Source organism: Silene latifolia, chromosome 4 (genome assembly GCF_048544455.1).
Source record: "Silene latifolia isolate original U9 population chromosome 4, ASM4854445v1, whole genome shotgun sequence".
Taxonomy (NCBI): Eukaryota; Viridiplantae; Streptophyta; class Magnoliopsida; order Caryophyllales; family Caryophyllaceae; genus Silene; species Silene latifolia.
Window position 1 is genome coordinate 11,953,931 of NC_133529.1, and position 15,946 is coordinate 11,969,876.

Below are 15,946 nucleotides of genomic sequence, written 5' to 3' on the forward strand. Positions count from 1 at the left end.
AGTTCTTCACTCTTAGTACTCCATTTTACCCTCTTTCTATTTCATGTTGTTTTGCTCTGTTATAATCTTTTATTTTGTTTGCTGATTTCGTTAGTGTCAGGCTGCATCGTCCTTTAAATCATGTCTTCCTTTTCCGATGCTAATTTTCTTGAATACTTTGTTTTTGTCTTTGGTAGTGAGGTGTTGTCCGATGATGAGGTTCAATTTCAGTCTGTTCTTAATCAATTGGATTATTCCCCTCTTTCTAAAGTTCAAGCTATTAAAGATTTGGTAATACCTTTTTTCATTAACATCAGTTTGATTTTGCTGGCGACTGCTATGATAAGGCATGTCGTCCGTTGAGTTCGATTATCAAGAATAAAATCGATCTTGAATTAAATTCAACCTCATCGCTTGCTGTCTCTTTATGTTTGAATTTAGCGGCATGTGCTAATAAAATTCATGAGTTTGAGGGAGCTCTTATCTTTTGTTCTATGGTTTTAAATTTCTTTCCTAGTAATACTAAAGCTCTCTTTCGTAAGGCAGTAGCTCTTAAAAATCTGAATAGGTTCTCGGAGGTTAGTGTGACTTTGGAGGAGGCGAGTTTGGTCGAGCCTCATAATAGAGATATTAGTCGAGAATTAGAGGAAGTTAGGCAGTCACTTGTTATTAATCAAAATGGTAAACGAGTTGTTATAGACTCTATGGATGCAAACGATGTTCGAGCAGAGAAAAAGTTTGTTTCTTCTCTTCCAACTCAAGAAGCTAATACAGTGCGGAAGAAGATTGTGGATGACATTTGTTCATCGTCCCAGTTGGGTTCTATTGATAATGCTATACCGTCTTCAGATTTTTCAGATTGTTTGGTTTTGGGTAGTAGCAAAATTGTTAGTAATGAGTCTTCATCTGATTTTGACATGAATGTTGATCCTACTCCTAGCTCTAATCAAAATCAAGATAATCAATTTCTCAAATTTAGCAAAAATGGCGGAGGCCATTCCCACCTAAGAATTGATGCAGGTTCTTACAAAAAACTCCTTCAAGGTAAAGAGATTCAGGTTCATCAGTACAAGTTTTTAACCACAATGACAGTCCGTGTTCACAACCTTCCACCTAAGGAAGACCAGACGGGAACTCTCCGTGAAGAGTTTTCATGGGAAGCAGCAGTTCCGTCATTTAGTCCTACTTCTAATCCATTGTCTGAGACGCGTGAGATGTCCAATGAGACTATAGAGAGAGCTGAGTTGGTTGATGAGGAGGTTCTTGTTCAAATTGATAAGAAAAAACGCCTAACTTTGGACTCGTCTTCTATTAGCAAAGTTTCCATGGATAAGTTTCATTTCGCAGCAGTTAAGGAACACTCGAGCAAGATACGTAGCCACAAGATGGATCATTTCAAGGGTCGAGGTCGCATGCCGCGGGCTGATGATAATTTGAAGACGAAATCTATGGTTTCTGTGGAGCATTTAGCGTTTGTTTGCAGGTACACTAAGACGGTTACGGTGGTCAGGAGGTATAAAAGAAAGGATCCCAACATGATCCAATTTGACGCCCACTATCATCCACCATTCAAGAAACGTCGGCTTTCATCTACCATGCTGTCCATTTCTAGGTGTAGCCAGGTTTGCTTGTCATCAAGTAGTTGCGGGGTCTCTGAGGCCCCTCGGTTTGTATTGTAGTTAGTTTATGTAGTCTCGAATAATATGTAATTTTGTTTTGTTTTATTTATAAAAGTTCATTGTTGTCAAAAAAAAAATTGATTTACAAGTCTTATACTTCTATACTTAATTAAACGTCATCAACTTCGTACAGAGAGGTACAGAAAATGATTGGTGAATTACACAACCATAATCACCATGATGGTGGTCCAAATTTGTTTGGAGTTCGAAAAACTTATTGTTCTCCAAATATTGAAATTGATGGACAATTTTCCGCTTTACTTAAATTTGTTAGGTCCGATTAGTGTTTCTAAAAAATTACCTAATATTCGACAAGTTCAAAAAGCTTAACGTTCTTGTTTGAAGGAATTTTCTAGCAAGTCTTACACTTGTTTACCAACCTTACGAATTACGATGATGAAGACTGATAATGAAGATGAAGATTTCAATTGCTTTTTCTTATTTTAATTTTTTGTGCAAACTCGTGGAAATTTTAGCAAATTACTATGAGTTTGAGGGCATGTTAGAGGAATTAGGTTATAGATAGCTTACGACAACTATTGTCTAGGGTTTAGAGTATTAGGGTTTGGATTCCTTCTATTTTGATACTATAAATACATGTATTATTATCATTAAAATAATAACTCAATATGACATCAACACATTAGTATATTTGTTATATATTTTTTATTTGAAACAAGTGATTTGTCAAGATGTGTATGGAGCGGGATATAGAATACACAAAAGTAGGACAAATGATCCTCATTGTATAAGTGGTGGCATCATTACAACAAAAATACAAGTACGTTACATGCATGATAGTTTTCTTTTAGGAATTTTCTTTTTTTGATAAAATGTAAGCTTTCATTAAATCAAAAGAAGATCGTGACCATACACCGTGCTAAGACGACCCATTTTGGGCCAGACTATACACGCCAAAACAAATAAAAAAGAAACAGCTAGGCCCAAGGCACAAATATCCCAACAAGTCCACCGACATTCTCCAATCTTACCCTATTTCATTCTAACAACAAAATCAGGAGAGAGAGAAAAGAGCAGCGGCGACTTCTCAAGTTCCACACAAAGCATGGATCCATTGATCCTGCAATTTCTTCCTCCTTATCACAAATTTAGCTAGCCAAATCTTCATATCTTTGATGATTCCAATAGCCACTGTTTCAGGTCTGATGATGTTTGCCTCATGTTTTCTGCGATTTCTCTGGTGCCAGATGGAATACATCATTGCATTGATGATTCCATTGATAGTATCCTTCTTATTCTGAGATCCAGGGATGTTAATCCGCCATTCAGTCACATCGTCTCGAGGTAAGCTGAAACCCATCCATTGTTCAACTCTACTAATGATTCTCTGGCTATAAACACAGGAAAAGAAAAGATGCTCCAAGGTTTCGATCCCATCTCCACAAATAAGGCAGGTAGTATCAATGTCTAATCCAAAGCTTTTCAGTTTTTCATTTGTGTTCAATCCTTTATGGAAATAAATCCATGCTAGAAAGCTATGTTTGGGAATAGTCATTTGATTCCAGACCAGGGACGTCCAAGAGACTTGGGCATTTTTATGTCTGAGATACTCATACCCCTTGGCAATAGTATATGCTTTACCAAGGATATTATCCCATTGACCTTGTAAGTAGGGGCCAATAAGAAGATCCCTTACTTTGCAAACTTTTCTCCAGGACCAGCTGGTGTCTTGGGTCGGCACATAACATTTCCAGTATTGAGCTTAAAGATAAGTGTGACTAACCCACTTAACCCAAAGGTGATCAGCTTTTGCATAGAGCCACCACAAGAGTTTACCCAATGCAGCCTTATTCCAAACTAGGTCATCTTTAAGACCAAGACCCCCTTCAGACTTAGGCTTACAGATTTTGGACCACCCCACCAAAGGAGTCCTCATATAATCAGTGGACCCATCCCAGAGGAAATTTCTGCAGATTGCTTCTATTCGTGCTATGACTCCACTTGGCATAATGAACATTTGAGCCCAGTAATTATGGTAAGTTTTCAACGTAGACTTTATCAGGACTAATCTACCAGCATAAGATAACTTCCTGGTATCTAGTCCCCTAATTTTGTTCATGAGTTTCTCAATAATGGGAGCACAGTCATGAGCAGTCAGTCTAGTAGTTTTGATGGGGACTCCCAAGTATCTAAAAGGGAGAGTCCCTTCCACACACCCAAACACCTGAAGAATATCATGTTTGATTTCTTCTTTGACCCCATTAAAAAACACATTAGACTTACCCTTACTCATCTTCATTTTAGGAATTTTCTGATTTGATATTTCATGCTTTGCATATTGTTTTAGAAATATCGCCATCTCGCTTATGGCTTTGAAGTTAGTAACTTGTATTTAACTTTTTCGCTTAAAAACTATAGGTTTATAAGAATATTTTTAAGCAAATTTGATGAAGTTTGGATTGATAAGGTAACTCTTTCCTAAATTAGCAAGACATACGTATGAATGTAAATATAGACCACAATTTGTTATACCACTGGAGTTGCGTATATATGTTCATGAATATACCCCGAGCTTATTTTACGTCATTGTAGGATTTCATATTGGAATTGCATATTTATATAATTGTAGGTATATATATACTAAGTCGATCTTATGTTTAATTCGCTGACTTATGTGAAAATGATGTTATATTAACGTAACATGTGATAATAAAATTAGATTAGATTAGTAATTTTAATTACGTAACATTATGTGGAACAAAAACACACTCACTTGCGATTTATCAGGCGTGACTATTTAACAAGTTATTGGATTAACTTATAGTGTTGTAGGCTATTGTTGGATATCTTTAGGAGCTTTAGCCGTAACTGATCTTTATCTGCTTTCAGATTTTTATTTTGTAAGTTAGAAGGTTTAGGTATATGGAAGACAAAAATTGAGTTTAACTTTAATCACTTACATGTATGAATGAATTTATTTGACACATAATGAAGATTGAGTGATTAACTAGTTTTTATATGTATTGTTACAGTTGTGGCGCTGTATGTGGGCTAAGATTGGTGGTGCTGTGAAATTCGAAATAGACCAGGTTAGCCTTAAGGCTATTAAGAGCATTCATATGGTTCTCGACAAGCCTACACCCGATGAATTAGCAATTAAGTTGTAGGTTACAACCTACAACTTATCACCCATTTCAAGTTTCTTGGATAAATGTTATTATTACGTTAATTTAAATATATCCTTTGTTTGTGTGTCTTATATGTGGTTGTGTGGTACTATGCTTCAAAAGACACTTTATTATAATTCTAAATCAAAATAATAAAATTTGTTGTTTATTGAGAATAATCTTGTTGTTCAGATAACATTTTACATGTGCCTTCATTCAACAAAAGTACAAAATCCAAACCTAATGATGTTTTGGTAATAGTAGAACGATATTTCTATGAACCATATTACCTATATCCTTGGATTACCCAGGTTTAATAACTTCAATTTAATTTTTTGATTTTAGATACTTCCTCCATTTCAATGGGTTATATACATTTTTTGTCTTTCTATTCAATTCCATACATTTCTAATTTGGTTCACTCTTGTACATATTAAAAGACTATCATAACCCTAACTTATTTGAAGGCAAAGTTGGAGCAAAATTAGTGGGACCGCAAAATTAAAGTAATAAGGTAAGTTGTATAAGGGTAGATAAGTAATTACATTTTCCAACTCCACTCACTTAAATACTTGTGCAAAAAGCAAATGTATATAACCCATTGAAATGGAGGAAGTATAATTTAAAGACGGTATCAAACAACTTTAAAGATTGTATTGACAATTGACTTTGCTAATTGTAGCGTGGAATGTCATGATGTTGAAATATATGATTGTACTGAATTGCAATATACTTTTTTAATTCTTTAATTTTTTTTTTTTTTGCTTATTAAAATTTACTTTAAGTGGTTAACAATAATATTGACTAACACGTTTATAACTTATTTTTTTTTCCTAAGCGTATGTGATTAATCTATCTGGAGAAATGCTTGGCATCACTTATTATGATTTCGTTTGTTCATCCAATTTCCTACATATCAATATCACATAGAAGTGATTGAATCATTTATATAGATAAGTTTTGTGGTTTTTATCTACGGAGATAGAGATCAATTTTACATTATAGTTGTGTCGCTATATTATATTCCTTAGTTCTTATGGGGTATATATATCTGTTATATTATAACCTATATACGTTTTGGTACAATATTTATTCTGAAAATAATTTGTTTTGAGTATTAAAATAAAATCTTTTATCCTAAGTTTTGACATCTACAAAGAACAACCAAAACAATGTTTTTAAAACGTCTCCTCTTTGTGTTGAACATGTTGGCGAAAATCAGATATATTTCCGTTATTTTCTAAAGGTATTTATTATTCGTATGCAACTTAAAATGAGCCATAAATATCGTACTTTAATATTGAAAATGATTATTTTAATTATTAATTAATTAAATAGTGTACAAATTAGAGATTTATAAGAATAATCCAAAAATTAAGCTAGTTGATATTTCACTTAGTAGAGAATTAGAGATTTATTATTTTTAATTTTTTCTTTATATAAGCTCTTAATAAGGTGGACCTTACGGACATAGACTCTTAAGTCTTAACGTGCCTCCCATAGTCGAACTAGACTCTAGGGACAAAGGGGTCTTTTAAATAAAAAAAAATCCATTATTTATACATATATATTGCCATAATATGTATTTTGCCACAATTTACTAATAATTTGCCACGGTTTATTAGCATTGTGTCATAAATATTGTTAGATTTATTAGTGTTGCGCCACGAATATTGTTATAATTATTGTTGTCGATTTTTTTTCTTTCTTTTCGATATTATATTTATTTATTTTTCTTCTTTTCGATATTATATTTATTTATTTTTCTTCTTTTTGATATTATATATATTTATTAATGATCTTAGAAAATTTCTAACATCATGCATTTAAATTACTAGCTCCAATTATGATGGTTATTATAATACAATATTATGCGTTTTAATTTATATCGGATTACCACAAGGTTGTATGAGTCTATTAAGAATATTGTTTGTGTGTTAGAGATTGATGGGACATATAGAATAAGAGTGGATGAGATAAAAAAAAGGATATTGACATCGACTGCATTTGAGGTTCATCCAAATTATCTCCTCACTTGTGTTTACTGTTAGAATATATAGTATGAGTTTACAATTTTGCTAGACTGCTATATGGGATTCTCGGAATCTGGTATAATGCTGATACGGACGTTGTTAAGTTGAAATTAGGCATGCGTTTTCGTAAGCTTTAAAATTGTCCAGAAACAAATATTGTTGGTTGGTAAGCTTTTATTGGGTAATTTGGCAGCTTATTGGTTATGTTGAATATTTTTTGGTTCTGAAACTTTGGGTTTTGTCAACTATCCCTGTACTGATAACAAGTTTGAGGCTCTAACGGATGTTTGTAGAACATCTGATGGTCAACTATTTGACAAAAATAGTGAAATTGTCGGAATGTTAGCATGGGTTATGCTAGTTATCAAATTGGTATTCATTTTTTTTTTGTGACTAATCAAAATGGTATTTATGTGATTACTATTATCGTTTAAAGTGAAAGATAGAGGTGGAGGAGATGAGTGTCCAAGTTAAAAGGAAGAAATACGGTAAAAAGCACAAAAAACCATTTTAATGAAGTATAAGAAACAAAAGAGATGTAAACTTAAAACTGTTTTCACAAAATTTACTAGCTTGTTGTCACGCCTTGGTTACTTTGACACTAGAAAACCAAGCTCGTGTGCCACTTAACTCGCACCCCTTTGCAAGCTAAGTCAGGCAACCCCTTTGCAGCGGAATATTATAAATAATGTAAATGCTAAATGTCGGATAAGAAGGCTAGACACTAAGTATGGAAATGTTACTTATATTACACTTGAATGCTTAAGGGAATTACAAGGCTTCGATACAATGTGTGTGTGTGTGTGTGTGTGTGTGTGTGTGTGTGTGTGTGTGTGTGTGTGTGTGTGTGTGTGTGTGTGTGTGTGTGTGTGTGTGTGTGTGTGTGTGTGTGTGTGTGGTAGGATGGTTGGCAAATGATGCCCCTTACCCGTATTTATACTACTCCTATGGAACTCTCTGGAAGCGGAACCTTCTGGAATGCTCTGGACATCACAACCCCAGAAACATCCGGAATGTTCCAGACACTACTAGATATCTCTATCATGTATATGAATATTCTAGTACCTACTAGAATATTCTGGACCCTTCTAGACAATTCTAGTATGCACTAGAACAATCTAGAACAACCCAAAAGACTCTACATTATTCTAGAATATTCAAGACACTTCTAGAACACTCTAAATTACTCTACACTATTCTGGAATATTCCGAACCCTTCTAGAATATTCTAGTTGCTTCTACTATCCTCTAGAAACTTCTCGACATTTCTGGGTACTTCTCCAATCTTCTAGATTCTTCCTTGAAGATTGATCCTTTGAGCCTTGAAGCGCTCTCAGTACATGAACCTCGGTTGTACGGAAATCCAACCGTGACATTCTCCTCCACCAAAGCCGTAGACGTCCTCGTCACGGTCGATCCTCGATAACTATGCTCATATGTTGTCTTCTGGCCTCGATGACTAGCTGTGTAGCAACAACAACACCCTTGTTGAACATATCCCCAATTCCTCGCGGGGTTAGTCCCTTCTTGAATCTTTGGTCGACGCCTTCTTCTTGGCGCCTTAATCACTCGAAAGGAAGTGATCCTTGCACAACATTCCTCTTGTGCGAGCTCGATATCAATCTCGCTTCCGTTTGACATGATGGTGATCACGCCATCCCCGAGTTTGAAGGGCCTGAAAGAATCGATAAAATCCATGCCAAGCACAACATCTTCGTCGATATCCATATCGGCGATTATGAATTTGGCCTTCCCCTTCCACATCCCCAAGCGGATTGGGACTCCATAGGACATCCCGTAAATTGGCGTAGCCGAAGAATTCACTGCCTTCAACTCGCCCCCAGTTTTGGTGTATCGAATACCCATATCCCTAACCACTCTCAAAGCAACTGTAATACTCCGTATTTATGAGTCTCTGGGTACTCTATCGAGTAGGCCTTACTCTATCGAGTAAGGGTGAGTTGCGTTTTAAAATAGTTTCTGACCTGTTGGGTACTCGATCGAGTAACGTGGGTACTCGATCGAGTAAGGGGGCACTCGATCGAGTACCGTAGCTACTCGATCGAGTAGCCGGTTTACGGGGAGTTATTTCTCGGGTTTTGTTAATAATGCGATTAGGTATATAATCTTTTCCGTCATTGTTCTTAAACACTTTTCAAAACCTAATTACTGTTAAGAGAGAAAACAAAACATCGTTCTTCGCATCTATCGCATTGTTAGCAAATCCCGGAGTTTGGAAGGTCGGATTTCACCTTTCTTTATAGCGTTGAGATCCTTGCGTCGAGGGTAAGATCTATGTACCGTTTTTATAGTATTTCGTTTAAGTTGTTTAAACCCTAATATGGGGAATTGGGGGTTTTGTTGTAGATAATGATTGGTAGTGATTATATGTATGTATGATAGGAGAAGGATTTGTAGAAGAGGCTTTTTGATACAGTTGTTGAGACCGTCTGATTGTTGTGCTTTCCAGGTAGGATTTCCTACTCAGTATTAGTCCCATAATGGGATGATTGTTGATGTGTTGAGATTGATTGTTTAATATCGTAATTGTATTGTGACGGCTGTGATTGTGATTGTTTGTCTCTGGTTCTCGAGGCGTGTCCTCGGCTGAGTGGGGTCACTTGCGGGAGTGGCTTCACACCCTAGTTTCGCCCTTCGTGGAACCCGCCACGGAAGGGGATGTGCACATTAATGGACAGGGTTATCGCTCATTATGAGGAGCGCGGATTTGGTGGGTACGGCTGCGGTCCCCCACTGGCAGGGCTGGTCCAGTGGACGGTCGGTGATTGAGATTGTTGGGATTGGTGTGGTTGTGTGTGTGTGACGGTTAATTTTGTCTGTTTATCTTATTGTTGATATATTGAGTTGTGTGATTAGTACTGACCCGGTTGTTGTTTTGTAAACCTGCGGTGATCCATTCGGGATGGTGAGCGGTGAATTGAGCGAGTTTGAGTTGAAATCTTGGGATAGCTTGGAGGTGCCACCGTCTGACGATAGAAGTCTTCCGCTGTAGTCTTTTAGTTTTATGACATTTTAGTATTTCAGTAGACAGTTGGTTTTAAGAACTTGTACCCGTATTTTGGGATTTGGCCTTGGTTGTACTTTTCACTAAAGTTATATCATTTAAAGTTGTTTCGTTATTGTCTTATGAATATCATGCCTCGGGTAACCGAGATGGTGGCATCCTTATACCTGAGTGGTCCTGGTAAGGCACTTGGAGTATGGGGGTGTTACAGTAACGTAGTTGTGTGTTGCACCTGAGTCGATTAGCACCCGAGTATGAACACCGTTCACCTCCCCATTGACGGTCAACAAGTTCCCCTTGTACTTGCGTTCCGCCTCTTCATTTGTTGTTATCATCTCGTACGCGACCTTGTTAGCCTTTTTAGTCGGCCCGACTTCACAATTTGTCGTAGCATCCAGCCCCACAGGCTCCTTGCTAACGACCCCGGTAGCCTTTAACGTCGGCTCGACGCCAAATTTTATCGTGGTATCCAGTCCTGTCGGCTCTTCCACAACCCCCGTATTGAGAAGTCTCATTGCCCCAAGCCTCTGTGGTTCATGGGACTCAGATGACTCATCATCTTCGTTGTGCATCACCATTCCGCTAAGCTTTGCCCGCTGGGGGCAATCTCTGACCATGTGCGGCCCTCCGCATAAGAAGCAGTTGAACGTCTTACCTTTGTCGCGCCCCTGCATACGACTCCGGTCATGTGTTGCTTCCTTGGCCCTCGTACCATCACCCGTGATGGTGCTTGATTGGCAGTCTCCCCCACCAATCTCGTTGCCGCTATCCGCCTCTCTGCCCCTCCTTCGATCACTTGTCACCTCGTATAAGGACTCTGCCGCCACAATCGCCTCATTTAGGGTCTTTAAGTTGCGGCGTTTCAACTCTTGTTCTGCCCAACGTTGTAACCCGTCCATGAAGTATATGAGCAACAAGTTCTCCGGCATACTTGACACCTCCAATACCATTGATGAGAATTGCTTCACATATTCTTTTACGGTCCCCGTGTGTCGCAACGCTCGCAACTTCTTCAAAGCAACCTCCTCGGCATTCTCGGGGTAGAATTGCTTCTTGAAGTCTACCTTGAACTCGTCCCATGTCCTGATTTGGCATAGTCCCTTCTTCACCTCGGCTTGTCGACGTCTCAACCATAGGATTGCGTCATCGACAAGGTAGATACTGGCGGTAGTGATCATCGTGGCATCATCTTCAACTCGGAGAGCGTCAAAGTAACGATCAACGTACCACATGAAATTATCTATCTCCTTTGCGTCCCGACTCCCGTTGAATTTCGACGGTTTAGGCACCTTGATCCTAATCGATGCCTCCCCAATTGTGGCACTCCCTGCCACTGCAGCTCTACACACCACGATTTGTTCATGAAGCTCGTCGATTCGCTTCAAGAGGGGCTGGACTAAGGCAGCAAGCTTCTCGTCCATCCTCTTATCAAGCCTCTCTTCAAGTGAGCTTGCAAGAACGTTGAACGCACCTTGCATCTCCTGCTTCACAAGGTCGCTCACCCCATTATCCAACGCCTTGACCTGATCACTTACATTCTCCACGTTTTCACTTATTCTCTCAAGCACCCTTGGTGCTCCACCATAGCTTCCTCCAAGCGCGTAAGCCGAGAACTAGTAGCCTCCTTTGCCTTCTGCACATTCACGGTCCCACTAATGGCACTAGTTGCTTCATCACCCGATATCTCCGCAATGTATGGTCTTCGCAGGCGAACCTGCACTGATACCACTTGTCACGCCTTGGTTAATTTGACACTAGAAAACCAATCTCGTGTGCCACTTAACTCGCACCCCTTTGCAAGCTAAGTCAGACAACTCCTTTGCAGCGGAATATTATAAGTAATGTAAATGCTAAATGTCGGATAAGAAGGTTAGACACTAAGTATGGAAATGTTACTTATATTACACTTGAATGCTTAAGGGAATTACAAGGCTTCGATACAATGTGTGTGTGTGTGTGTGTGTGTGTGGTAGGATGGTTGGCAAATGATGTGTGTGTGTGTGTGTGTGTGTGTGTGTGTGTGTGTGTGTGTGTGTGTGTGTGGCAAATGATGTGTGTGTGTGTGTGTGTGTGTGTGTGTGTGTGTGTGTGTGTGTGTGTGTGTGTGTGTGTGTGTGTGTGTGTGTGTGTGTGTGTGTGTGTGTGTGTGTGGTAGGATGGTTGGGAAATGATGCCCCTTACCCCTATTTATACTACTCCTATGGAACTCTCTGGAAGCGGAACCTTCTGGAATGCTCTGGACATCACAACCCCAGAAACTTCCGGAATGTTCTAGACACTACTAGATATCTCTATCATGTACATGAATGTTCTAGTACCTACTAGAAGATTCTGGACCCTTCTAGACAATTCTAGTATGCACTAGAACAATCTAGAACAACCTAAAAGACTCTACACTATTCTAGAATATTTTAGACACTTCTAGAACACTCTAAACTACTCTACACTATTCTAGAATATTCCAAACCCTTCTAGAATATTGTAGTTGCTTCTACTATCCTCTAGAAACTTCTCGACATTTCTCGGCACTTCTCCAATCTTCTAGATTCTTCCTTGAAGATTGATCCTTTGAGCCTTGAAGCGCTCCCAGTACATGAACCTCGGTTGTACGGAAATCCAACCGTGACATTGTGCCATCTACCCAAACTTTCTTCCACCCTCAAAACCTTATACCATATGTTAGGTTTTTGTTATAATAATATATGATAATAAATAATGAAATAAAAAAAGGTGATCTTGTGTTCTAGTTGCATTGTTTGTACTTGTTACATTTGGTAGAAATCTAAACATTTAGAGGTTTTTTCCTATCACAATTGCAAGCACTAGAATATATGGCTAAGTATGAAAGCTACATGGACCATAGAAAAAATTATAAAGCCAAGCATGAAGAAATGTGAAATGTAAAATGCTAATTAAATCACAAAATGAAGCACACATTACAAGTTCACAAAATTTTACATGAGATGCTCAACTTAGGATGCTCTTAGAATTCTCATGTGATGCTAAACAGAGTGTTTAACCGGAGATTAAAGAGGCATTAAGGATTTGCATAAGATTCCTCGAGCATTTAATCAAGAAGTTAAGAAGATATACCCGAAAACCCACGTCCCCGATCGGGGTTGGCAACCCCGATCGGGGTTGACCCCCTCTTTGGATTTTACGTTATGCCCCTATTTTATTATAAATAGGGGCATTAATCCGTCATTAGGGATATCTTTTCATACGTCTTTCATACACTATTTCACTCTCTAGCCTTAAGCAAAATTCTCTTATAGTTTTCATTTTAGTTTCAATATTGTTAAGCTTTTAGTTAATGTTAAAACATTTGATTATAATATATTCAAGCTTTAGCATGTGTATTATTCTTAATCTATTTATGGTTGTAAGGAATCTTTGATATTATTCTTAATCTATAAGACAAAATATAGTCATGTGAGATCTTGTTTGATTTATCGTCATGAATGCTATAAGAATATCAAATTTTTATAATTTTTAATAATGTGTAACTAAAGATATGCACGTTACAAAACGTGACTCGACAAGTGTGATAAAGCAACTGTAACCTTTGGTCTGGATGGGAGGGAGTAGTTTACATCGTAATATTTGCTAATCAACAAACCAACCAATAAACCAAACCATTCGTAATCGACCTTGATAGAAATCTTTTCATAGCATTTAATAGCGCAATTCCCGTCTCCTTGTGTTCGACCCCTATTGCTACATTAATTTATGTCTAGGGAAATTATCTTTGCATAGGTGTGTGATAGCCTATCAAATTTTGGCGCCGTTGCCAGGGAGCACGGTTTATTGCATTTAGATTTGTTGATTTCTATCTAGTTTTCTTTGTCTTAAGGAACACTTGTTCCTTGAGACCGTTACTTATCATTTTCTAGAGATTGTTGTCTTATGCCCAAGTCTTCTCATGGTGGATATTTGCTTTCACCGGATTCCGAACCCAAGAAAACCTTCCGGAGAAGACGGCGTTTTTGGAAATAAATGAAAGAGGCCGCTTCTCCCGTGCAAGTTGAAAGTGCTAGAAAGTCTTACCTAGATGATCTTAAAGCTCTTGAAAAGGAGGAGGTTTCTAGTTCATCATCTCCACCACCACCACCATCTCCAACTAAAAAGACGTCGAAACCTTCCGATCACTCCAAGCCCACCGCGGCTATGCTTCCGGCCGGTATTACAACTACTCAAATTACCATGCCGGAATTCGAGATCAAACCGGCTTTCATTAGCCTTGTGGAGAGGAAGCAATTTGGAGGAAGTCCTTTGGAGGATCCCAACTTGCATGTGCAAAATTGGGAGACATTGGCTCTTGCTTTCTATCAAAAGTTTTTGCCACCGGAGAAAACTCAAACCTTGAGGAGCCAAATCACCGGATTCTGTCAACAAGCTCTTGAGAGCTTATATGAGGCTTGGGAGAGGTTCAAAGTGTTGCAAAGGCAGTACCCACATTATGGGTTGGATGCTTGGTTCCTAGCTATAACATTCTGCAATGGATGTTGTGCCGAGTCCCGAACGATTCTTGATTCCGCCAACAATGGGCGGTTTGATCAAATTGACACCGATATTGCTCATGCCACAATCGAATCTATGGATCCATGACGTGCAATTATGTTAATTCCCGAAGTGTGTCACTCAAAGGTAAAGAAGAATCCTCCGACAATCCCGTCTTGTTAGCTCAAATTGCCTTACTCCAACAATAATTGGCGGAACGAGATGCTAGAGATTCTCTTCAACAACTAAATGTCATTTCCTCTACTAGTCAAATCATTGTGTGCGGAGGTGTGGGTCATTATGCCGCTCATTGCCAAGCTACTATGGAAGAGGTATGTGCTTATCAAGCTATTAGACAAAGTTCTTATCCACCGGGTACATTTTCAAATACTTATAACCTGAACTCAAAATTACATCCGAACTTGTCTTACACAAGCAACAATGTGTTAAACCCTCAACCCCAACAAAATTTTGCGCCCCAACCATACGATAACTTTGTCCCTCAACAACAAAAGTACAATCATCCACCGGGTTTTCAAAACCAACAACAAAGACCTCAACAAAATTACCAACAAAACCAAGGTCCACCACAAAATGTCCAACAAAATTACCAAGGAGGGGGTAAACTTGAGGCTTTGATGGTTCAAATGAAAAGGAAATTGTTGGCTCAAATTCAAAAGAGTGATCAAGCTCACAATGCTGCAATCAAGATGTTAGAGCAATAAATGGCTTAACTAGCCTCATCTAACTCTTCAAGGAAAACCGGCCAACTACCGCCCCAAGGTACGCAACCACATGAGACCGTTAATTCTATTTCCTTTAGAAGTGGTACAAGCTATGATGGACTATCCATGACTTTGGATGACGAGGTGGTTGTTAAAAAGCCCAAGCTTGGGGGAAATGACAAAAAGAAAACTAGTGAAGAGCCTCTTGTTAGGGACCGTGTGCCATTTCCTCATTGATTATTGATGCTTAAGAGAAAGAGCAAGCTTGATACCAAGGATGTTGAGCCCCCTATGCCCAAAGAAAGTAACGAGGTGATTGTTGAGAAAGATGGCTCTCCTAATGCTAAGGAGGGTGATGCCGTTTCTAAAAAGGTGGATGACCCTATTGAGGTTGAGAAAGAGAAAGAGAAAGATGTGGAGGATGCTCCTCTAAAAAAAGTTGTTCAAGTACCATTTCTCTACCGTCTAGCAAAGCACAAGGAAGAAGGTAAGTTCGGTAAGTTCTTGGAAGTTGTTAAGAATTTACAAGTCACCGTCTCATTTATAGAATTGTTTACCCAAGTCCCTTCCTACTCAAAGTTTATGAAGGATATTCTCTCAAAGAAGCGATCCTTCAATGAGGTTGAGACCATTGCTTTCACTGAAGAGTGTGTGCACTCTTAAAAAACAAGTCTCCCCCGAAACTTAAGGACCTCGGTAGTTATTCTATTCCTTGCACTATAGGCACATATACCATTGATAAGGCCCTTTGCGACCTAGGTGCTAGTGTAAGTTTTATGCCCTATTCAATTTGTGAAAAACTTAACATGGGTGCTTTAAAATGCACTAGTATTACTTTGCAAATGGCGGACCGCTCTTTAAAGCGACCTTTAGGTAT

The 15,946-nt window shown here is 38.4% G+C and overlaps 1 non-coding gene across 1 annotated transcript; it reads right to left on the minus strand.

Annotated features, from left to right (window-relative positions):
• Nucleotides 1–14,202: 14,202 nt before the first annotated feature.
• LOC141654399 (small nucleolar RNA R71) lies at nt 14,203–14,310 on the minus strand. Its single transcript, XR_012547960.1, has one exon. It is a non-coding gene; the product is annotated as a small nucleolar RNA R71 (small nucleolar RNA).
• Between the last annotated feature and the right edge of the window lie 1,636 nt (nt 14,311–15,946).